A 21,960-nucleotide genomic window follows, 5' to 3' on the forward strand; every position below is an offset into this window, starting at 1 on the left:
CCCGAACATGGCAACATGATGGCGGTCGTCAGATTGACCGTCATGTTCGGGCGATGACTGATGTTAAAAATGACCAGCGGGCGTGCGTATCGCTGGTCGTTTTAACATTTTACTGCCCGATTTGCAGGCGATTACCAAGCGACAGAGCGATAACGACCGTCGTTATCGATCCATCACTAGGTTTAATCGCCTAGTGGATGGGCAGCATTAGATTTGCTTTATATGCTTAACTGACAAGTGTATACATGGCATGCACAGTGGCGTATCTATAATGGGTGCAGCGTGTGCGGGGCACAAGGGCCCCCGGGTCCAGGGGGGCCCCGCACCGCACACACTGCACCCACATTTTTTTTTAAACTTACCTGTCCGAGGTCCCACATCGGGTGTCACTGCTGCTCTGAACACCGTAAAAATGGCCACCGCGGCCATTTTTCCGGTGTTCTGCGCATGCGCAGTAGACTCCGGGCACACTCTAGTGCCCGGAGTCTACTAATGCTCCAGTGGCTGGCCAGCCGCGTCAGTCGGCTGCCAGCCACCAGGGAGAGAGGAGGGGGCCCCGCACGAGGAGTGCACACGGGCCCCCTCCTCTCTTAAAACGCCCCTGGGCACGCATATACATCGGAATACCTAATTTGGACTAATTGTTACTTAATACTGTATATTACACTATCAGGCGCTTGTCCTTCTCCCCCTTTTTTCCGTAGGTTATCCGTTATTTGTAAGGAGACACAAAACTTCTCAGTGACGGACGGTCGGTTTAACAAATCATACATTAAAAAAAAAAAATCCTACAGCAGAACCACAACATATGAGGCAGCTAAAGAAGGAGCAGAACTGAGACAGAGGGTAGAGAGGGCCCTGCTCATGAGAGCTTACAATCTAGCGTATTAGCCAGTTCTGCCTGAGATTGGCCTGGTACCCATCTTCGTCTGCTCTGTTTGGGTCTAATTTAGGTGCTGAATAGATGGCGTGATTTACATGCAGGCAGCAGCAGAACACTTTGTCAGCCCCGTCTACTACCGCAATGTCCAAGTCCCGTCGAGATCAGTTTTAGCCCTGGGCTGGGAATATAGGCGGTGGAAGCAGTGGTGGTTTGGCACAAGGGGGTCTATTCACTAAGCCAGGGGTTCCCAACCACGGTCCTCAAGGCACACTAACAGTCCTGGTTTTAATGATAGCCATACTTGAGCACAGGTGACTTAATTAGTATCCCAGTTAATTTGATTTAACCATCTGTGCTGCAGCATGGCTCACTGGCGGATCCAGGGGGGGGGCGATTGTGGCGATCGCCCCACCCTAGAAGTCACCTCCTAGCAGCACAGACTCCGCTGCCGCTGGACAGCGCTCCGCGTCCCCATAGAATCCAGCAGCTGGTCATGTCACGCTGAAGCAGGCACTAGGGGGAGGTCTGGGCACTAGAGTGTGAATATGTATAGTAACAGGTGTGTGTGCAAGAGTTAAGGAGTGGCAGCCATTTTCCCGAGGACCATCTCCCATCAGGATAGCATGCCCGGCTCCCGAGTCCCGCATGCTGAATACACCCCCACCCCCCCTTTCCTTCCTCTCTGTTAGGTGAGGTCCAGGAGCTGTGGGGATCGAGCTATTAGTGAGACTGTAAGAGGGAACTGATTGGGGAGAGTGCTGAGGTGGAGACAGGCAGAGTGCAGGCTGTGGAGGTAGTTGTTAAGTACATCACAGGAGAGCACCCGGCTCAGGGATAACGTGGTACCATAACAAGGTAATAATAGCACATATGTTCCTTATATTTCAGTGTTGGTATAAATGTGGCTGTGTGTATATATATATATATATATATATATATATGGTTATCTGTGTATATATGTGGCTATGTGTGTGTATATATATATATATATATATATATAAATATATGGTTATCTGTGTATATATGTGGCTATGTGTGTGTATATATATATATATATATATATATGGTTATCTCTGTTTATATGTGGCTGTGTGTATATATATATATATATATTAGGGGTGAGCGGGTTCGGATTTCTGAAATCCGAACCCCTCCCGATCCGAGTCAGACTCGACTTTTCCCGCCTGACTCAGATCTGAAATCGAGGCAATACATCATCGTCCCGCCTTCCGGGTCTTGCGGGTTTTGGATCCTATATAAGGTACCCGCGTCGGCGCCATTTTCTCACTCGGCTGTGGATAGTCAAGAGGGAGGGTGGGAGTTAGGGCTGGCTGGGCTGTGTAGTGTAGTGTAGTATAGTGCAGTGTAGTGTTGTGCTGTGCTGCGCTGTGCTGCTGTTGTCCATAGGGGCTGTGTCCACTCCTCCAAAGTCCATAGGGGCTGGCTGTGTTGTGCTGTGCTGCTGTTGTCCATAGTGGCTGTGTCCACTCCTCCAAAGTCCATAGGGGCTGGCTGTGTTGTGCTGTGCTGCTGTTGTCCATAGGGGCTGTGTCCACTCCTCCAAAGTCCATAGGGGCTGGCTGGACTGTGTTGTGCAGTCAGTTGTCCATAGGGGCTGTGTCCACTCCAAAGTCCTGTGCAGAGTCCCAGTCCTAAAGGGGTGCTGTAGTGTTGTCCAGGGGGTGCTCTGTCCATCAGGGGTGCTACCCCCAAGTGCAAAAAAAAAAAATTTTCTGTGTTTGTGAATTGTGTGCGCAGTAGCTGCACGTGCATCAACAAAGTAGTGCCAAGCGTGCGCCTGTGTCATAAGTAAAGGGCCGGCTGGCTTGACCGTTAAAGGGTGCTGTAACCCCCAAAGTACACTCCAAACAAAATAAAAAAATATTTTCTGTGTTTGTGAATTGTGTGCGCAGTAGCCGCACGTGCATCAACAAAGTAGTGCCAAGCGTGCGCCTGTGTCATAAGTAAAGGGCCGGCTGGCTTGACCGTTAAAGGGTTCTGTAACCCCCAAAGTACACTCCAAACAAAATAAAAAAATATTTTCTGTGTTTGTGAATTGTGTGCGCAGTAGCTGCACGTGCATCAACAAAGTAGTGCCAAGCGTGCGCCTGTGTCATAAGTAAAGGGCCGGCTGGCTTGACCGTTAAAGGGTGCTGTAACCCCCAAAGTACACTCCAAGCAAAATAAAAAAATATTTTCTGTGTTTGTGAATTGTGTGCGCAGTAGCCGCACGTGCATCAACAAAGTAGTGCCAAGCGTGCGCCTGTGTCATAAGTAAAGGGCCGGCTGGCTTGACCGTTAAAGGGTGCTGTAACCCCCAAAGTACACTCCAAACAAAATAAAAAAATATTTTCTGTGTTTGTGAATTGTGTGCGCAGTAGCCGCACGTGCATCAACAAAGTAGTGCCAAGCGTGCGCCTGTGTCATAAGTAAAGGGCCGGCTGGCTTGACCGTTAAAGGGTGCTGTAACCCCCAAAGTACACTCCAAGCAAAATAAAAAAATATTTTCTGTGTTTGTGAATTGTGTGCGCAGTAGCCGCATGTGCATCAACAAAGTAGTGCCAAGCGTGCGCCTGTGTCATAAGTAAAGGGCCGGCTGGCTTGACCGTTAAAGGGTGCTGTAACCCCCAAAGTACACTCCAAACAAAATAAAACATTTTTTTCTGTGTTTGTGAATTGTGTGCACTGTGGTTGCACGTGCATCAACAAAGGAGCAGCGCCAAGCGTGCGCCTGTGTCCCATAAGTAAAGGGCTGGCTGGCTCATTTCTTAAAGGGTGGTGTAACCCTCAAAGTGCGCTCCACAAAAAATAAAAAATTCTTCTTTTTTTTCTGTCTTTGTGAATTGTGTCTGTCTGTTAAAGGATTACATCGGTGACAGCATCCAAGTAGGCATGTCAGTCCTGTACCTGTACTGGCAGGAAAAAGAGGCAATTTGGAGGTCCCTGTACAAACTGGCTCTATTTTACCTGAGTTGCCCCCCCTCCAGTGTGTACTCCGAAAGAGTGTTTAGTGCAGCCGGGAACCTTGTCAGCGAAAGGCGTAGGAGGTTGCTTCCACAAAATGTGGAGAAGAAGATGTTCATAAAATGAATTATCAACTCTTCCAGGGAGACCAGCCTCCAGAACGTACAGAGGGACCTGTGGTTGTGGATTCCAGCGGGGACGAATTAATACTCTGTGAGGATGAGGATGTACACAACACTGAAGAGGGTGAGGAATCGGTGGATGAGGAGGATGAGGATGACATCTTGCCTCCGTAGAGCCAGTTTGTGCAGGGACAGATTAATTGCCAGCTTGTTTTGTGGGGGCCCAAACGAACCAATCATTTCAGCCACAGTCTTGTGGCAGACCCTGGCGCTGAAATGATTGGTTTGTTAAAGTATGCATGTCCTGTTTATACAACATAAGGGTGGGTGGGAGGGCCCAAGGGCAATTCCATCTTGCACCTCTTTTTTTTCTTTGCATTATGTACTGTTTGGGGCCTAGTTTTTCAAACTGCCATCCTGTCTGCCACTGCAGTGTCACTCCTAGATGAACTATGTGTTTGTGCCGCCCACTCGTGTCGCTTAGCATAGTCATCCAGCTACCTCGGTGCAACCTTTTGGACATAAAAACACTATTGTGAGATATGAGGTGTTCAGAATAGACTGGAAATGAGTGGAAATTAAGGTTATTGAGGTTAATAATAGCATAGGCGCAGAAAAACCAACAATGTACTAGTTAAATGATAGCTACACTCTTAATTGGTTGCTACAGGCAACACCTGCACTTTTTAGAAGTTTTAGTAAATCTACCCCCAAGTTTCTGCCTCTGCTTTCTTAGTAAATCCTACATGTCAATGCAGAGAGAGCATTACAATTATTAAAGGGTATTCTGACAATTTAAAGCCGCTTATAGAATTGCTTTACAATGACTATTTGTGAGATCCAATGACTATGAATGGGTTACCATTATGTACTTGTTAAATGTACTCACTGTGGACTTGTTTTAGAGTTAATGTTGGTTGGTTGCAAGTGCAGCTGCATTGTGTGCCCGGAGATAAATCCGGATCTTGTCCCATATTCAGAGTTGGGCGCATCTATACGACTGCACCTATCCATCCTACCGTGAACGTAGCCGTCATCACTATCAGCGTCAGTCCTATAAATGGTGTAAAAGATCCGTCTGCTATCAGATGGACCTCTGCAAATGCTCAACACTGCTTAGATCACAATTCTGCATATACGCCAACGACACGCCCCTCTGTAAACCTCGTCTACATGCGAATGCCCAATTGCTACCCAGTTACACCCATTCAACCTCTAGTAAAACGTGACTGAGATTTGCATGGCCCAGAATCACCTATAGATACATTTCAGCTCCTGTTGCTAAAAATTGTAAGATCTGTCTGTGAAACTGACTCACATTTAATTCTGAATCGGGTCCTGTCTACTTCAACATTGGAGAGGTGTAATACCAGCATATTGTAATGTTTTGCTTAGGGATTTCCCATATCTAATATTCTTTTATAAATTGTCTTATTTTTTGACCCAAACCTAATCCTTAACTTTTTTTTATTTCATTTTAAAGATCAATAATATTGGAAATTATTGGAAACCTTGGTTTTTCCAACATGTTAAGTCTTATTTGAAGAGTAACCGAAGTGGAACAGAGTACATCCCCCTACGGCATTACTATCACAGACACACACGGAGTATCTTCTGGGAGTTGCAGGTAGGTGTCCAGCTCCGCCAGTGCACAAGTGCTCTAGAAAGATAGGATTGTACCAGTGCTGCTAGTAGGACTAGATTTGTAATATCATGTCGATAAACATCGCCTGTTCCAAAACGTTACAGAAGTATTAAGAGCTTTATCGATTATTAATAAATTATTTATTAACCGTGTGTCAAAAAATTTGTAATAAACTTTTCTTTTTGTTCTCCCTTTGTTTTAGGACATAGGGCCTGATTCAGACCCACTCGCGAGTGGCTGTCCGCTCGCAAGTGGGTCGATGGTGTGCACTGCGCATGCGCACGACGGAGGGAGCTCCATTGTGCGCATGCGCGAGACGCGACGAGCGAAGGACTTTCCTTCGCTCGTAGTGTCTGATCAAAGGGGGCGTGCTGTCGATGTTGATTGACAGCACGCCCCCTTTGTTGGGCGTGCCAGGGGCATGCCTGCCAGACGGAGGCGTTCCCAAGGGGACGCCTACCGTCAGAAGCCGGCCCCACTGACATCACTAGTGATGTCAGTGGGAGTGATTTTGGCTCTGATAGAGCCAAAATCACTCCTGGCCTTGCGGTTGAGAAACTCAACCACAGGCTTCTGGTCGCACTGGCGATGGTCACGATGGTCAAGACCATCGCAACCATCATCCTGCACGCTTGTATAGGCTGTGGGTGGTGACCCACAGCTATGCGAGCGTCCAGGAGGACGCTCCATAATTATGGAGGTGGGCCCTGATTCAGAGCGAGCGCTCTGGTCAGAGCGTCCGGCTCTGAATCAGGGCCATAATTCCTTTTGGTAATCACCCAGTGTTCCGGTACCTGTTTGGTTGGATGGTTCCTCCAAAAATCTCCTTATTAAAGCTCACCCAGGGCGAGACCATCCGAAGGCTGTATGAGCAGCACCACGTGGTTCAGGATATGCTTGTTCCCATGAAATGCCTACAAAAATCCATCACTGCTTTCCACAAGGAGATTAATGTGAGTTCTAAACAATTATTACTGCAATGTACAGAGAATATGGCAAGCTTCAAAAAAAATACATTTTTGTTATTGATAAATGATTTCCTCTGTTTCCTTTTTTTTTATTGTTTTGCAAAAAATTTTTTTTTAAATGTTCAGACTACTGGATCTGATTTGGATGCTTTTCTTGCCCCAAAACGTTATGTCCCACAATCCTTGAAACAGTCTTCCATGATTATTCCCTACCAGTTAGGAATTGGTAATCAGGGGTGTTCGAGGAGTTTAGGCGCCCAGTGCAAATCGAAAAATGGCGCCCCCTCCAAAAAAATTTGTGGCCTGGTCCTATTGCCCAAGGTCACTTACAGGAGCATGGGCCTGATGCCCACTAATCAGTGCCACAGACCTAAGGCCTGATTACAACCACGGGTCTAGTGCCCGACAACCTGGTGGTCTAGGGAGGGGTTAATGACGGGAAGGCCTCATAGAAGGCTTACCTGTCTGGCGGGAGAGGCTGCAGTGGAGAGCTTCGTTAGCTCTTTTACTTTCCCACTCTCCAGTCCTCTGCTGCATTCTTCTGCTAAATCAGCCACGGCGATTGCATATGCAGCTTGAGAGCCCACTGTGTGCTAAGACACTTGCAGTGTCTGCATCAGGTCAGACCAGCTGTAAATGCTGCGTGAGTGGTCAATGTGCATCAATGGTACCGATGTTTATACAGAAGACCGACAGTGGACGGATGTGAGATAGCAGCAGTGGGAGTCTTTATGTCGGCGGTGCTTTGGCAAGCATTAGCCAAATGCTTGCCAATTAGCGTTCACAGCTGTGATCGCCCGCTGAATCAGGTCCACTGTCCCAGCGCCGGCCACTGATGTGTCCCACTGGGGACACCTCTCACTGGACTGCTGGTGCTGGAATCACACACTCGATCCCAGTGTGTAGCACATCTACACACTCTACATTGCCCTGGCCGGCGGCGCTCCTCTCTTCCGGGCCTGTCATGGCACCCAGGGCACGTGCCCCGCTCACCCTGGCCTCGTTACGCCACTGTTGGTAATGGCTCACCTGTAGACAGATGGTGCCCCTCCTGCTACCACAGGAAGGAATACTTAATATTTTGTGAGAAAGTGAGGCTAGTAAGGAATGGACATTGGAGGTCAGCTGAAACCTGGGTTTTGACAACCCTCATGCACTGAAAACCTGAAATATATCGGATCCCAGAGTCTGAACCCTTTCCAGAAAGAAAAAAAAATTGTGTGCGACACCCCTAATGTGGACAGTGGTGGAACTTGCACCCCACCACCCAGAGATGGAATTACCTCCACCTTTTAAACACACATCCAATTTTCGCTGGGAGTTCTGCTTGCCCTGTCTACTAGGCCCCAATAGAGCCACACTCTGTAGCCTGTTAGCTGTTGGAGAAGACTCTCTGCTAAATCATTCCCTTATCTATAGTAGGAAGGCAGGTTGCCCTGGGTTGCTATCCAGGACTGCAGGAGGATACAGGCAGGACAAAGTCCTGATTAATCTGCAGGTAGTTTACTCTGACATTTGTCACAGCCATTATCTGCATCAAGCAAGGATTAAGGCTCAAGACAATCCTGTAGATCACTAAAATGATTTAGGCTTTCTAGTTGTCAGAGTAAAAGGACAAAACCCTTCCCTGAGTAGGTAAGAAACAAACAGGAGACCATCCTCATTGGGTAGTTACCATTGGTCCGGTCCATATGCAGGCTGATGTGGCAGGACAATTGGGAGGAAGAAGCACTGGGAGACTGGTTATAGATAGTAGGCACATGCATCTGTAAAGTGCAAGGTCCCCGACCAGTCCGAAACTGCTTCTATAACTCCTACTATTGAACACGTCATGTGTGCAAGACTCAAATGCTGCTGTGTTTATTTGTAGCCTGATTTGTTGCTAACTCTTTTAAATGTGATATACTTAGATATTAGTGAGAGCTTATCATGTTGATGGATCTTTGGTGCAATATTTCTACATACAGTATATCCTGTTTGTATTTCATTTCAGTTGTAGTCAGTGTTAGTGGTATATTTACTGAAGATCATATTTAATCGATTGAAAATCATTCAAAATCCATCAACATTTTTATTGTGTTTTTAAGTATTAGTAAATGTGTGATTTAGCCCCACACACAACATCGATGGTAATCTATTTTGAGTGATTTTCGAAATCAATTAAAATCAACTTTTAGCAAATATACCCCTAATGCTGGGTACACACTAGACGATTTCTCGGAGGATATGGCGAATTGGACGGACATATCATCTGGATCGTGTAGCGTGTATGCACTATGCGCACCCCTGCACAGCGACATGGGGGTCATTCCGTTGACCGTGCATGTATGGCAGATGGAGCGAGCCATCTGCCGAAGCCAAGAGGGTGAACAATGTATCGGTCGGTGGGACACCGGATAGTGCAGTGTGTACGAACTGCCCGGTATATCGTTCCAATCGTACCATCAGGTGTCGCATTGGCGGGTCGGGTAATGTGTACCTGGCTTTAGTGTCAAGAATTCTAGACTAAGGGCCTGATTCCCTACGGATCGCTATTGCGATTACACACACATGTCTGCTGTGAAAATATGCTAATGAATGCAATCGCAAAGCCGTCGTACAGCCAGCATAGAGATGCCCACTACCACTATCTCACATCTGTAATACCTTGCAGTCCTGTGTCTACATTGGGAACATCGAGTAACATCGGCCCCTCACGCACAATTACAGCAGGTCTGACCTTACTCGGAAATTGCTATCCGCATTGCACGCAGTGAGTACTCAAGTTGCGTATGCTTTCGCAGTGGCTAATTTATGCACGCCCATGCAACGGCGTTCAAAAGGACTGGCACGCCTGCGTTTCTCCGACCACTCCCACGTCACCACCCCCAAACACTGACCTCCATCACTCACTCTGCGATGGCTTTCTTTCTGCGTGGGTGATCACTGTGCGATCACAATGCTATCACGCACACGGCGTTTCATACGCAAGTGCAGTACGCCCCATCGACCAATCTGCGCACGTGGTTGCAATTGCGATTCGTGATCAATCAGGCCCTATGAGTTGAGCTTGATGCAGCTATGTCCAGGAGCAATTTTGTTTTTACACTGGAATTTAAATTTGAGCTAGCACGTGCTCTTCCCAACTAGGGGATAAAGGGCCTGGTTCAGAGCTGAACGCTCTGAATCAGGGCCCTCCTACCTGTTTTAGGAGCATCCTCATGGACGCTCGCATAGCTGTGGGTTACCACCCACAGCTTATGCGAGCGTCCATGATGATGGTCGCGATGGTCAAGACCATCGCGACCATCGGGCTTGCGACAGAGACCCTGCAGTAGGGTCTCGCTGCCGCAAGCCCTGGAGTGATTTTGGCTCTATCAGAGCCAAAATCGCTTCCACTGACATCACTAGTGATGTCAGTGGGGCCGGCTTCAGACGGTAGGCGTTCCCATGGGAACGCCTCCGTCTGGCAGCCACGCCCCCGGCACGCCCACCAAAGGGGGCGTGCTGTCAATCAACATCGACAGCATGCCCCCTTTGGTGCGAGACCCGGAGCGATGGAGAGCCCGTCGCTCTCCGGGTCTCGCGCATGCGCACGACGGAGCTCCCTCCATCGTGCGCATGCGCAGTGGGGCAACATCGACTCGTTTGCGAGCGTCCTTTGCTCGTGAACGGGTCTGAATGACCCCCAAAGTTACTTATGGTCGTTTTTAATCTATTAAAAAAATCGATCAATATCGATGTTGTGTTTCAGAGACTAAATCACATATTTACTAACAGACAATTTTTTATATACATTTTTCAGTGTTAGTAGATGTGTGATTTAGCCCCTAAAATCAATCTTGATTGATTTAGAATTAAAATCGACCTTTAGTACATTTTACCCCTAAATCTCTCTGCAGATTAAGGGCCTGATTCAGAGCCGCACGTAAGCGGCCGGTCGTTCGCTCCGAGCGATGTTTGCCCAACTGCGCATGCGTACGGATCGTTATACGCATGCGCGAACCAGTCAGTGCGGCTGAAAATCGTTTGTTCGCTAAATAGCGAATGCCTGCTAATGAGTGACAGGAGGAGGCGTTTGTGGGTGGTAACAGAGGAAGGTGCTTGAAAACGGGGAGTGGAGATCCGAACGCAGGCGTGCTTAAAGGTCAAAACGGGTGTTTTAAGGGTGTGCATAATTAATACTGGAGCGTCATTGACCACGTCACTGGGTTATTTTATAGCCAGAACTGCTCGCAAATTTGTGGTAGCAAACACCAGCCACAAGAATAGCAAGCAGTTCATACGCTGGTCGATGTACTCGATTAATCTAATAAATAGCAGACATGACGTATGATGCGAGCGGCCAGGGGGCGTCTCTTTCAAAATTACAACCGCAAGTTTTGTTCGCTCGTTCAGACATAGAGGCGTGAACAGACCGCAAAGAGCGAACGGTTCATTTGAATAGCCACCCCTTTTTGTTGAACGAACGACCGCAAATAGCGACCGGCTCTGAATCAGGCCCTAAATCTGCCCTGTCTGCAGTGCAATGTGGTTTTCCAAGGCTCAAATTCCTTTTTTTGCTTTGTTCCTAACCCTGTATCAGCCCCTTTGTTGGGTTTTAAATCATGTAAATCTTGGGTAATAAACCGTGGTTCTTGGGCTTTTGTCAGGACTCCTGAGTCCCAGGTTGCAGCACATTTATCTTTCTGCTCTGTAACTGTATATTACATTTTGAGGCATATGTTCTTTTCTTTATTACAGGTTTACCCACTTTGGCTTTGTCCATTCATATTACCAAGTCAGCCAGGCATGGTACATCCCAAGGGCAATGAGGCTGAGCCTATGTAGATATTGGAGCATATGGGGAACCCAAGACAAAGCACTTTGATGCCAAGGCTTCAATGCGCCAGTTAGAAATGTTTGTCAGAGATGCTCATGGGTAAGTTACCGATATAAATTCCAGTTGTAGCCTCATTGGGCAGTTACTTTACCTGTATTATTTGCCTGGACTTATTTGGTCAGTATCACAAAAAACTATATTATTCCAGTACAAATGTGCAATACTACACTATTTTACCCTTAATCACTGATCTGCCTATTGAGGAAATGGATAGAATTTTGGGGCCTATTCATCATCGATAAATGGCCCGGTAATCATGTGGAAACGCTAGTTTCCGCATATTTTAGTTACCGGGCCATTCATCATTAGGGGTCCCAAATGGGCCACCTGATATTCAGCAAACTCCGAAAACTTTTTGGAGCTTGCTTGCAAGAACAAGCGCCATGTTCAGATGGCGCTAGTTTTCTGATCCCCCGCTCCTTCATATGGGTTCCTATGGGAAGGAGTTCCGGGGATGCGAAGAGGGATCCAAGCGGATCCCTCTGCCGCCTTCTCGCTACCTTTGCACATGCGTAGCCGCGCCAACGTGGAGGAGGTAAGTAATGCAGCTACTTCTCTAGTTGCGATACTAACCGAGGGGACAGTTGCCTTTCAGAGCAGTTGTCCCCGCACCGAAGAAATGATGAATTAAGTTTTCCCCGCTGCGAGTTGGATACTTAAGTATCCCTTGCAGCGAGATCAATACTTAATCATCAGGGGCCATGCGGCCTCCGATGATGAATTGGCCCCTAATTGCTGTAGCATCTGTTGTACAGCTGCCGGAAGCATAGAGTGTGATTTGTTTATTATAACCCTCCTGTGGTTGCTTTAACTGGTGCTTTAACTGATGTTGCAACATTAATTTACTTGGGGTCTGATTCATGAGATGTACGGAAACCCGTTTACATACATCTCTGATGTTTTTAGATCTGCGCAGAGACCGCACTACGCATGCGCAGATCTGGGGCTGTGATGTTGCTTGCAGTGCCCCACATGCTGCAGCATGATTGACTTGCTGCTGGCATTTGGGGGTGGCAACAGGTAACGTCCTCGGATGCATCAGCGAATCAGAGAAGCCTACAGGTGACGTCTATTTACAGAAGACGCCTCCTGTGGCATTATTCTATTATCACACAGCTGCTGAGTACAAAGACGCGGCAACTGTATGATTTCCATCCGTTTCTGACACAGGCCATTGGTGCGCATATACAAGCAGACCAAATGCATATTTACATCCTGTAGTTGTTTATTCGCCTCCAAATGATAATTATTTCTTTCTCTGTTCAGCTTCCAAATGCTGTATGCAGACTGTTACATGAGCCGTGATGAATTCTGGGAGATGTTTGACTCTTCTTTGTATCAGAAGCTGCGAGAGAAACTGAACTGCAAAAACGCTTTTCCAGAGGTGTATAATAAAATCTGTAAAGCCGCACGTCATTGATGGCAAAAGACATAAGCTACAGAAATGGACTGTATACAAAAACCCATACTACAAGCCTTTTCCCAGCCGCTTGTAGGGGCTCTGAGCCTAATATTGTGCCATCACTGACGCAAAGACTCTTTAGAAGCTGCACCTTGTACAACCTTGTGCAATTACACCTTGGCAGTCCCAGAGTAACCTATTGTTGTCCAACGCCACAGATTTTTAGGACCCATGTAATTCAGACATAATAATTGTGATAAGAGGTCCAAAACGGAACACAAGTTTGGGAAATGAAGACCGAATTTCTATCCGGGGCTGAATGTGAGTTTTTTTTTTTCAGAAATGTGAAACCAAATAATGGTAATGTTTGTGTATTGGGAAGTGCCAACAAGCATAATGGTTTAATCAAGTGCTTTGTTTGTTTCTCTATATTTTATTATGTCATAATAAATATTGAGTTGTGTGTAGCCACCTATGACTATTTATGAAATGCATATGAGCAATGCTCGTACACCAATATACTTACAGCATCTGCCTGTACAAATCATTCCGTGGGCCCGATTCAGAGCAAAGCATTGGGCACAATTGCGCATGCGTCCGAGAAGCACTACACGTGTGTCCTGATGGTTACCAGTAGGGATCGCAGATCAATATTGCATAAAGATCCATGCAATTGCAGTGGGGCTCTTGGGCGATGACTGTGGGGTGGGGGCTCACGGCAGCGGTCATGCCCGTGACACTGGCAGCCATGGACCCACTGCAGGTCCAATGGTGCGGCCATGGATTCGCGTTGCAGCCGGTGAGCTTCTCTATAAAACACACATCCGCCGCAGCATTACCCTACAGCCGCTACCTTCCTGCCTCCACCTCGGAGTAAGGCCCGTTACCTCTGTTTGTTATGTTTAGTAACTTCCATAATTATAGAATCTCTCATTGTGCAGTGAGAGAAACATTTCATTGGGTGATCTTCTCGCATCTACATCTATATCTGCCTGTTATCTGCGTACAGCTCAGTCTTTCCATATGACTTTCCATGCAGTTGCTCATCATCTTAAAGTGAGATTAAACTGCTAATTATCTTTGCTTTGCTCTAGAGCTGTGGTGTTTAACTTCTGGGAAGTAATTTGGGGGGAATTCAGGGCCTGATTCAGACCCGGTCGCTCTGAAAGCGCTCGCTCTGAATCAGGGCCGAGGTTTTTTTTTTTTTTAGAACGGCCTCCTGGCCGCTCGCATAGCTGTGGGTGACCACCCACAGCTACAGTGAGCGGCCATGATGAGGGTCGCGATGGTCAAGACCATCGCGACCATCGGGCTTGCGATGAGACCCTTGTGGTAGGGTCTCGTGGCCGCAAGCCCCAGAGAGATTTCGGCTCTAACAGAGACGGAATCTCTCCACTGACATCACAAGTGATGTCAGTGGGGCTGCCCCCAAACGACAGGCGTTCTCATGGGAACGCCTCCGTTTGGGCAGCCGCCCACCAAAGGGGGCGAGCTGTCACTCAACATTGACAGCTCGCCCCCTTTGTTGCAAGACCCTTAGCGACGGAGTGCCTGTCACTAGCCGGGTCTCGCGCATGCGCACGACGGAGCTGGCTCCGTTGTGCGCATGCGCTGTGGGCCACCATCGACCCCGTTGCGAGCGCTCAGCGCTTGCGACCAGATCTGAATCAGGCCCTCAGTTCTATGCGATGTGATATCAGGCAGTTACAGGAGTGCCCACATCACAAGTATCCTCTCATCTCTATCTGGTGGAAGAAGAGATTTACGATGCAGGCGGATGCTATATGCCGTTTTGCGACGGTAAAGCGCATGGATGGTGGATAATTTTATTTATTAAATGAAATAACCTCTCTCTTATTGACAGTACCAAGCCTGGCATTCCTGCAGGTCTCGCTGTATTCCATCTCGTCTCTGATGATTACCGGTCATTACTCCATGTATTGGCTCCCCGGAGATCTATGAATGAATGCTGACTCAGAGCTGTGCGCTATTGCTGCCACAGATGAGATTTTCACAGTTGCGGATTTGTGAGAATATGCTAATGGCACAGCGGCCGGGACTTGTACTGAGATGCCCACCTGAGCCATCACACCTGCCGCAATTGCGTGCACATTCGCTGCATCGGACACAGATAATGCAAACATCGACTCCCTGAGTGAGTCTTTGGCCAATCAGAATGTCCACCAGAGCCATGTTATCTGCGTACTGGATCACAGACACAGCTGGAGAACCGCCCGGAACATACCTCCATTTTAGTTGACACTCCCAGTTACCTCCCACAAAATGTTCGCTTCCTGTCCATCACTTGCAAATCACTGCACCGTAATCGCAATTCAATCGCCACGTGTGCTCATTGTGGCTGTGACGCATGCGTAGATCATCGATAATCGCTCAATTGCGTGAACATCAGATTAGCGTACAACTTTGAACCCTACACTTGCTAATGACTGACCTTTGGTTTGTGTACTGATTCCCAGTGCTGTGCTGCCAGCTCCTGACCCCCGGCCTATCCCTAACAACATGTCTCATGATTCTATTGTCACCTCGGCCCAAACTTCTCAGTTGCTGCCTGGAGGAGCCAGGGGGCCACAGAATGTGCATAGCTCACAACAAAGCAAATTATGTCCTTAGGGTGGCCCTGTTCCATACTGGGGTATTCACTAGACCCATCCCCCATGTGAGCCAGCACAAACTACTAGTAGAAAGTGGGTATATTGCTGGTGCTGTGACAGCAGGTGTTTACTTGGTTCCATCAAAGACCACATCAAACTGTAATGGTGCGTACACACTGGGCGATTAAAGCGGACGACTGAACGATAACGATATCATTATCGTTCAGTCGTCCACTTTATCGTCCATTTTTAACACAAAAAAGATGAACGATGACGACGACGCGCGTTCCCGCGGGTCGTTCGTCATCCTCGTTCATCGGGCTGACATGCAGGCCAACCTGACGACCTCGTCAGGTTGCTGCATGTCAGGGAATGGGTGAGAGAGCCCGGCGCTGAACGATATCGCTAATGATATTGTTCAGCGGCTGTGCTCAATGTCATGAACGACATTGAGCACAGCCTGCCGGGGACACACTAGACGATATCGCTCAGGGAGCATATCGTCTAGTGTGTATGCACCTTAAGTCCTTTTAACAGAATATTACAACTTTCGCACATTTAGTTATTAAAGATTCCACATATATCTCTCTTCTGTGCTCCTGTAACACTTTCATGGGTGCTCTGATGTCCTACAATATGACTTGCAGGATCACGCCACCTATATTAGAGCTTTAAATACTAGGGAAAAAAATACAAAAGAATTGAACAGAGGTACAGGAAAGTGAGAAAGATGTAATTATAAGGCAACCTTGTGAGAAGTAGCGTAAGCCTCCACAACTCTGTGTGTGAGATGTGATGTGTGTAGTGTATGCTATAGTAGATGACTTGGGGGGTGATGTATCAAACATTCTAAAGAGTGGATAAGTTGGGCTTAGCAACCACTCAGCTTCTACCTATCATTTTATAGAATATACTAGATAAATGCTACCTCGGAGCTGATTGGTTGCTATGGGCAACTTCACTTGTCCACTCTTTTTAGAGCAGGGGTTGGCAAAAAAGCGGCCCTCCAGCTGTTGTTACAATGCATGCTGGGATTTGTAGTTTAACAGTTTTAGTAGGGCATGCTGGCATTTGTAGTTCTACAACAGCTGGGGGGCCGCTTATTGCCCACCCCTACTTTAGAGGGTCTGATTCATTTCCCTCTAACAGTCATAAGTCCTCCTTTTTAATTAATTGTATATCAATTTATGTGGTATGAATATTTGCATTTCCTTACAGTGCATAATTGCAGGCTATACAAAGTTGGATGGAAGCGTAAATACAGCTAATTCAGACAATTCTTTTACCCCAAGTATAGGCTGGTGCACGTGTGAGCTGATGTTGATAAGTAATAAGCTACGCATATGGATAGTGGGCAGGGCAGAGCACAGATGCGTACAGCTCTGCTTCCAGGCGAACATACGCATCCTTTTCCATGCACGTAAAGAGGGAGCATCTGCGGTAGAGTTGCGTTCAACTCTGCATTGACCCTGTAGTTTGTGTAGGAGAACTATCTCCTCTATAGACCATGGGGTACATTTAATAAGTGGTGGGTTTGGTTCTGGTTCTGGTTGCGATTGTGGTGGAAAATGAAGGGAAACAACAGATCTGGTATTCTGCCTTTTACAGATACATTTTTCACATAAAAAACACTCACATTTACAACAATAAAATATAGCCCTGCATAAAATCTTTGTTCTCTCCAACCATAGTAGTGCACATCTTCCTACCAGAGAGCAGGGTTATGTCCTGCACCACTAGGAGATTCCTCAGATTCGTTTCCTTTGTCATCCACATAAGTACAAGTAGTGAGATCTGCTTCTACTGTGCTGTCATTCATTTATACTTCAAGTTGGAGGCACTCATGTATATAAAGTGTGGTTTTAAAATTGGATCCTTCTAGTGTGTTAAAGCATAATACTGTGAGTTCTATTCGCTGAAAAACTTACTATGGCTTTCCTTTGTTTACCTCTTTTTCTTGTTTGTTGGGCTTTTAATATATTATTATTTAATATATCATTAAAATTTGTATTGCAGTATATAATTAGTGGGTTACTTATGTACACCACCATAGTATAACTTCCTTTCTCATTTCATTGAACATGATCATGTTGTAGTTATTAGCGGTAGCACCCTATGAGTTGAATATAAATCTGTTATAGTGTCAATGGTGAAGTTATTTAATCGGAGGGGGATATCATTGCCAACAATTATTATTGAAAGATAACAGCAGTGACTACTCCCTCATAGGACTCTAATTCATTTACCCATCCATGCTGAATCCCTCAATTACACTGAAGGACAGTGTTATGAATTGAGCTGTTGGAAAACCTGGGAGTGCTTCATAAAATAACAAGAGGTAATAACTATTGAATATCTCCTGGAACATATAAGAAACAGACCACTATATATACCAATTATCCTGATGAAAATGAGTAACGTGTGCAATTAATAGCAATAGACAGATTTTTGCATTAAGATGTTAATGATTAATTCCCACAGTTCCTCTTAACACATAAAACATTAGATTATCCATCATTTCAAGTTCTCAGCCAAAATGATGTCCGGTAAGCCTCATCCTCTCTCTCATGTAGTAGTAGATTGTAGTAGAGGACCATTAGCCGGTGCTACTAATGGCTGAACAGGCAAAGTACTGTGTGATCTCTGGATCCGTTCCCTAGAACAACAAACAGTGGAATTAGAAAATATAATGGCCGTCAGAATGAGAATTCAAGTCCATCTTCTTGTAGGGCACAACTTACATGTTAAGAGGATGTATAAACAATACACTACTGAGGGGGACATTTCTGAGACTGATGCACAGATAACAGAACACAAAAGTTGCTGTAACTCAGCAACCAATCAGTTTTTCTAGTACAGTTTGAATAAATTAAAGGCAGCATCTAGAGCTCTTTAGCCTCAGTGAGCCCACTGGTTGCTAATCACATGTTAGTATATATTATACTAAGGATGTGGTTCCCAAACTGGGTTCTGTGGTACCTGGGGTGCAAATAAATTACTTGGGCCACCATATTTGTAGGCTGGGCCATGTGCTACCTGTTAGCCTTAGAACGTCAGAGTGCAGCCAATTACACAGGCTGCACTACTTGTGTGTGGCTGTGCTGTACAGCCCCATCTGTCTTCTCATTTCTCCTCCCTCCTTCTCTGTGCAGCAAAGTGAGAAGAGGTTAATGAGCACCAAATATTTGCTGCCAATACAACAAGGCTGAATGAGCGCTCTGCACAGATTCCTGTCCTGATGGGAGAATTCATTGTTGTCTCTTCTTCACCAGTCCAGCCCTGACTTTGGTCCACCCACCCAAGTTTGTCACATCCTCTGTGTGCATCTCTGCTCCCTCTCTGTGTCCCTATCTGTCCCTCTCTATCTCCAAAATGTAATATGTACCTGTTTCTCTGTCAATCCTTTGTGGGTATATCTCCCATTGTCCCTCATCCCAGCTATTCCCCCTATGTTTTTTTGGGGGGAGATTCATTTAAGTATGAAGTTCCAACTGTGCACACAGCAGGTTATTACTGATGAAAAGTCTAGCTTACTCTTGCTTGCACCTCTATGGGGTGCAAGAAAAAACGTGTTAGGAATTCCCGTCATAGGACCCACATTGTATTAGTGCACAAGGTTCCAACAGAACCTCGAAGCTAATGGAGGAGTCTATTTACTAAGCTTTAGATGGAGATAAAGTGGACAAAGCTAAAGTACCAATCAACCAGCTCCTAGCTGTCATTTTTCAAACACAGCAGTTAGGAGCTGATTGGAATGCACTTGATCTTAGTAAATAGCTCCCCCCTGGCCTAGGGATGCTGTGAAAAAAATGCTGAGGACCTAAGGGGACCATGTACCAAACAAAGTTTGGGAACCACTGTACTAGGGTATGTTAACCATTGAATGCAAAAGAACCAAATTGTAACTCACTTGAAAGCTTTTTCTTTTTCCCGATCAGAGAAAGAGCGTGCGGTTTTTGAGAGAAATGCGGATCGGTAAGTTTTGCCACTTGTGGGTTTGTTGATATCGTATCGACCAACGCCGACTGGGTTCTGCAATGTGACAAGTACAGTAGATTAACTGAATGTGAGAAACAAGGGGACTGGATAATCCGGAGGTTCTAATACTCTGTCTAAGACATAAGCTTTCAATTTGAAGACAGTACTAATTCAGGGTCCATATTCATAAACGTGGCGAACAGAAGGAAAATGCTAAAAGTATTTGAAACTATTTTTATACTATAAAGCAAAAAAATAAAAAGCTTGCTGTAAATGTGAGTGCGAAATACCCATAGATCTCAGGGAGTTACTGTGTAAGTTTGTGCAGAGCAACCCAAAATCTTAGGAAGAGCTAACTTAGGCCGAGTCAGCACCAGTAATGCAGAAATAAAAAGAACATCTATATTCTATGCACAATAAACTTACATTACTTCCAAAGAGGACTCTGCATGACTTTCTGTCAAATCACTTAGCAGAGGTCAGGAAGGGAACCGAGGACTGCCTCACAGAAGCGAACACTGATTTTACATCATAGGAACCAGGACCTGGGGAATGCTATCATGAAAAACAATAGATCAAGATGCAGTGACACACAGTATATTAGTATAACACAGGCATAACAGGCCGCACAGACACTTCCTGTAAGAACTCTTGCTGCGCGTACATAAACATTGCAGATGTTATTGCCTAGGTGTCATTAGTATTGATACTGGAAGCTAGTCACTAGGAGGACTGTCACAGATCACCCCACTAACCATGTGCACTTTATTGCTCCCTCTAGGGACTGATTCTGAGCCAGACAAAGTGGCGTACGTGTTTGCGCTCTTCTGTCACAGTCTCACCTGTGACTTTATGCTAATTCTACAATAAGCACTTGGTGTACAGCCGTGCGCAGGAATGTGCAAGGACTGAGACAGCCACTTTGTGCATCTGTAGGTGCTACATTACTGCTTGGTGCGTCACTGCTAGGTGCAGATTCTCCGTCAGAGTGTGGCCTCCAATGCACGCAATTAAGCATCTGATTCCAAAACCCCTCCTGCGACACACCCGCAAAACTCCCATAACACACCCATAAGATGCATCTTCCTGTGTCAGAAGAGCCACCTCCCAGTTACCGTTCAGGAATGCCCAATACATTTCTGATTCCATGCAAAGGTATCATTGGGTCCTGCGACTTTGTACCCACATACTGTGGGACGCTCAAGCTGAAATTTAAACGCATGCAAAGTTGAAAAAACATTGACCAATGCGAGAATATCGGCATTGGAACATACTCATAATAGGGCTCAATGGGTACATTTACTCAAGTGAGTTTTTAGAAGTGGAGATGTTGCCCATAGCAACCAATCGGATTCTAACTATTAGATTCTAGTTAAATGTTAAGTAGAATCTGATTGGTTGCTATGGGCAACATATCCACCTCTAAAAATTCTCACTTTATTAAATATATCCCCTAGTGTCTTCATTTACCTTTATGTAGCATATGTGGTGTAGCACTTGCATGAAAGTACGTGATCACCAGCCAGCATCAGTGGGCTACTATAATTATATATGAGACGCAAGAGTGGGATGGCCAAGTATAAGCTTCCCCAATATATCATTTCTGCACGATTCATGCTGCCCAATAGACACCAGCACAGCAGTTCCAATGCCTTATTTAGCCCCTCAGTTCCTTCCATCTTTAACATACTGTATGTGCAGTCCTTTTAAATAACCAGCTCTGGAAAGCTGTGTTCTATATGTACAGTACATACATTTTGTATTAAGGAATGTATCAAATTCAGGATTCTGTTGGAGACTTGGATGGACCTTAACAGCAACTCAAACATTTGGGATTCATTTAGATCCATGGGATTCAGCCAACTAAACCCAAATTCTGAGCTTACAGGAATGTTAGTGCACAAAACACTTGTTACAGCCAGGAGTCAAAATACTATTTTATCATGCTAAGTCTTAATATGCAATTAAGTAATGGAAACATATTATATGGCCCATCCATAGTTGTGTACATTTGCATAAAGGGTGCATTTGTATACATTCACACCCATCCAAGTTTCCATGGTAATACAGGCTAGATTTTGAAGCAGACATCCTGCAAATGGTTTGTACTGGATAATCAAATCCTGAATACTGACAAGTGGCCGGGGACAGTGGGCAAGCGAGCTGTAGAATATCCTGTCCGTTGGAGTTTTTGGAAAGCGATGAATTGTTCCAAACTTGCCATGTTTCTTTTTTTGATCATTTTCAAGATCTTCAATGAATGACTTTGCATCAAAGTATCCTAGCTCTGTCTGATAACATTCCTAGGGATATAATGAAACAGACATAAATACACACACAGAATAACCACCATATTCTGGCCACTTGTTTTTGCCTTTTTGGGAGAATGTAGGTGGGTTGAGTCTAGCACGTGATGTTCTGAAACTATATCATGTGCACTGTGAATATATTTCATACACTTCTATTAGCACATTCAGTCATATTTTTAACCTCCATCTGTATTGAATCAGGAATACTAGAAGCAG

At 45.8% G+C, this 21,960-nt stretch overlaps 1 long non-coding RNA gene across 1 annotated transcript; it reads right to left on the reverse strand.

Moving 5' to 3' along the window:
• Window positions 1-16,851: 16,851 nt before the first annotated feature.
• LOC148450997 (uncharacterized) lies at window positions 16,852-21,685 on the reverse strand. The gene is made up of 4 exons (XR_015875184.1): window positions 21,571-21,685; window positions 19,862-19,990; window positions 19,368-19,489; window positions 16,852-18,113 (listed from the first exon to the last, which is right to left on the reverse strand). It is a non-coding gene; the product is annotated as an uncharacterized LOC148450997 (long non-coding RNA).
• Window positions 21,686-21,960: the final 275 nt, after the last annotated feature.

This window comes from Taudactylus pleione, unplaced genomic scaffold (genome assembly GCF_031769625.1).
Source record: "Taudactylus pleione unplaced genomic scaffold, aTauple2 ptg001226l, whole genome shotgun sequence".
NCBI lineage: Eukaryota > Metazoa > Chordata > Amphibia > Anura > Myobatrachidae > Taudactylus > Taudactylus pleione.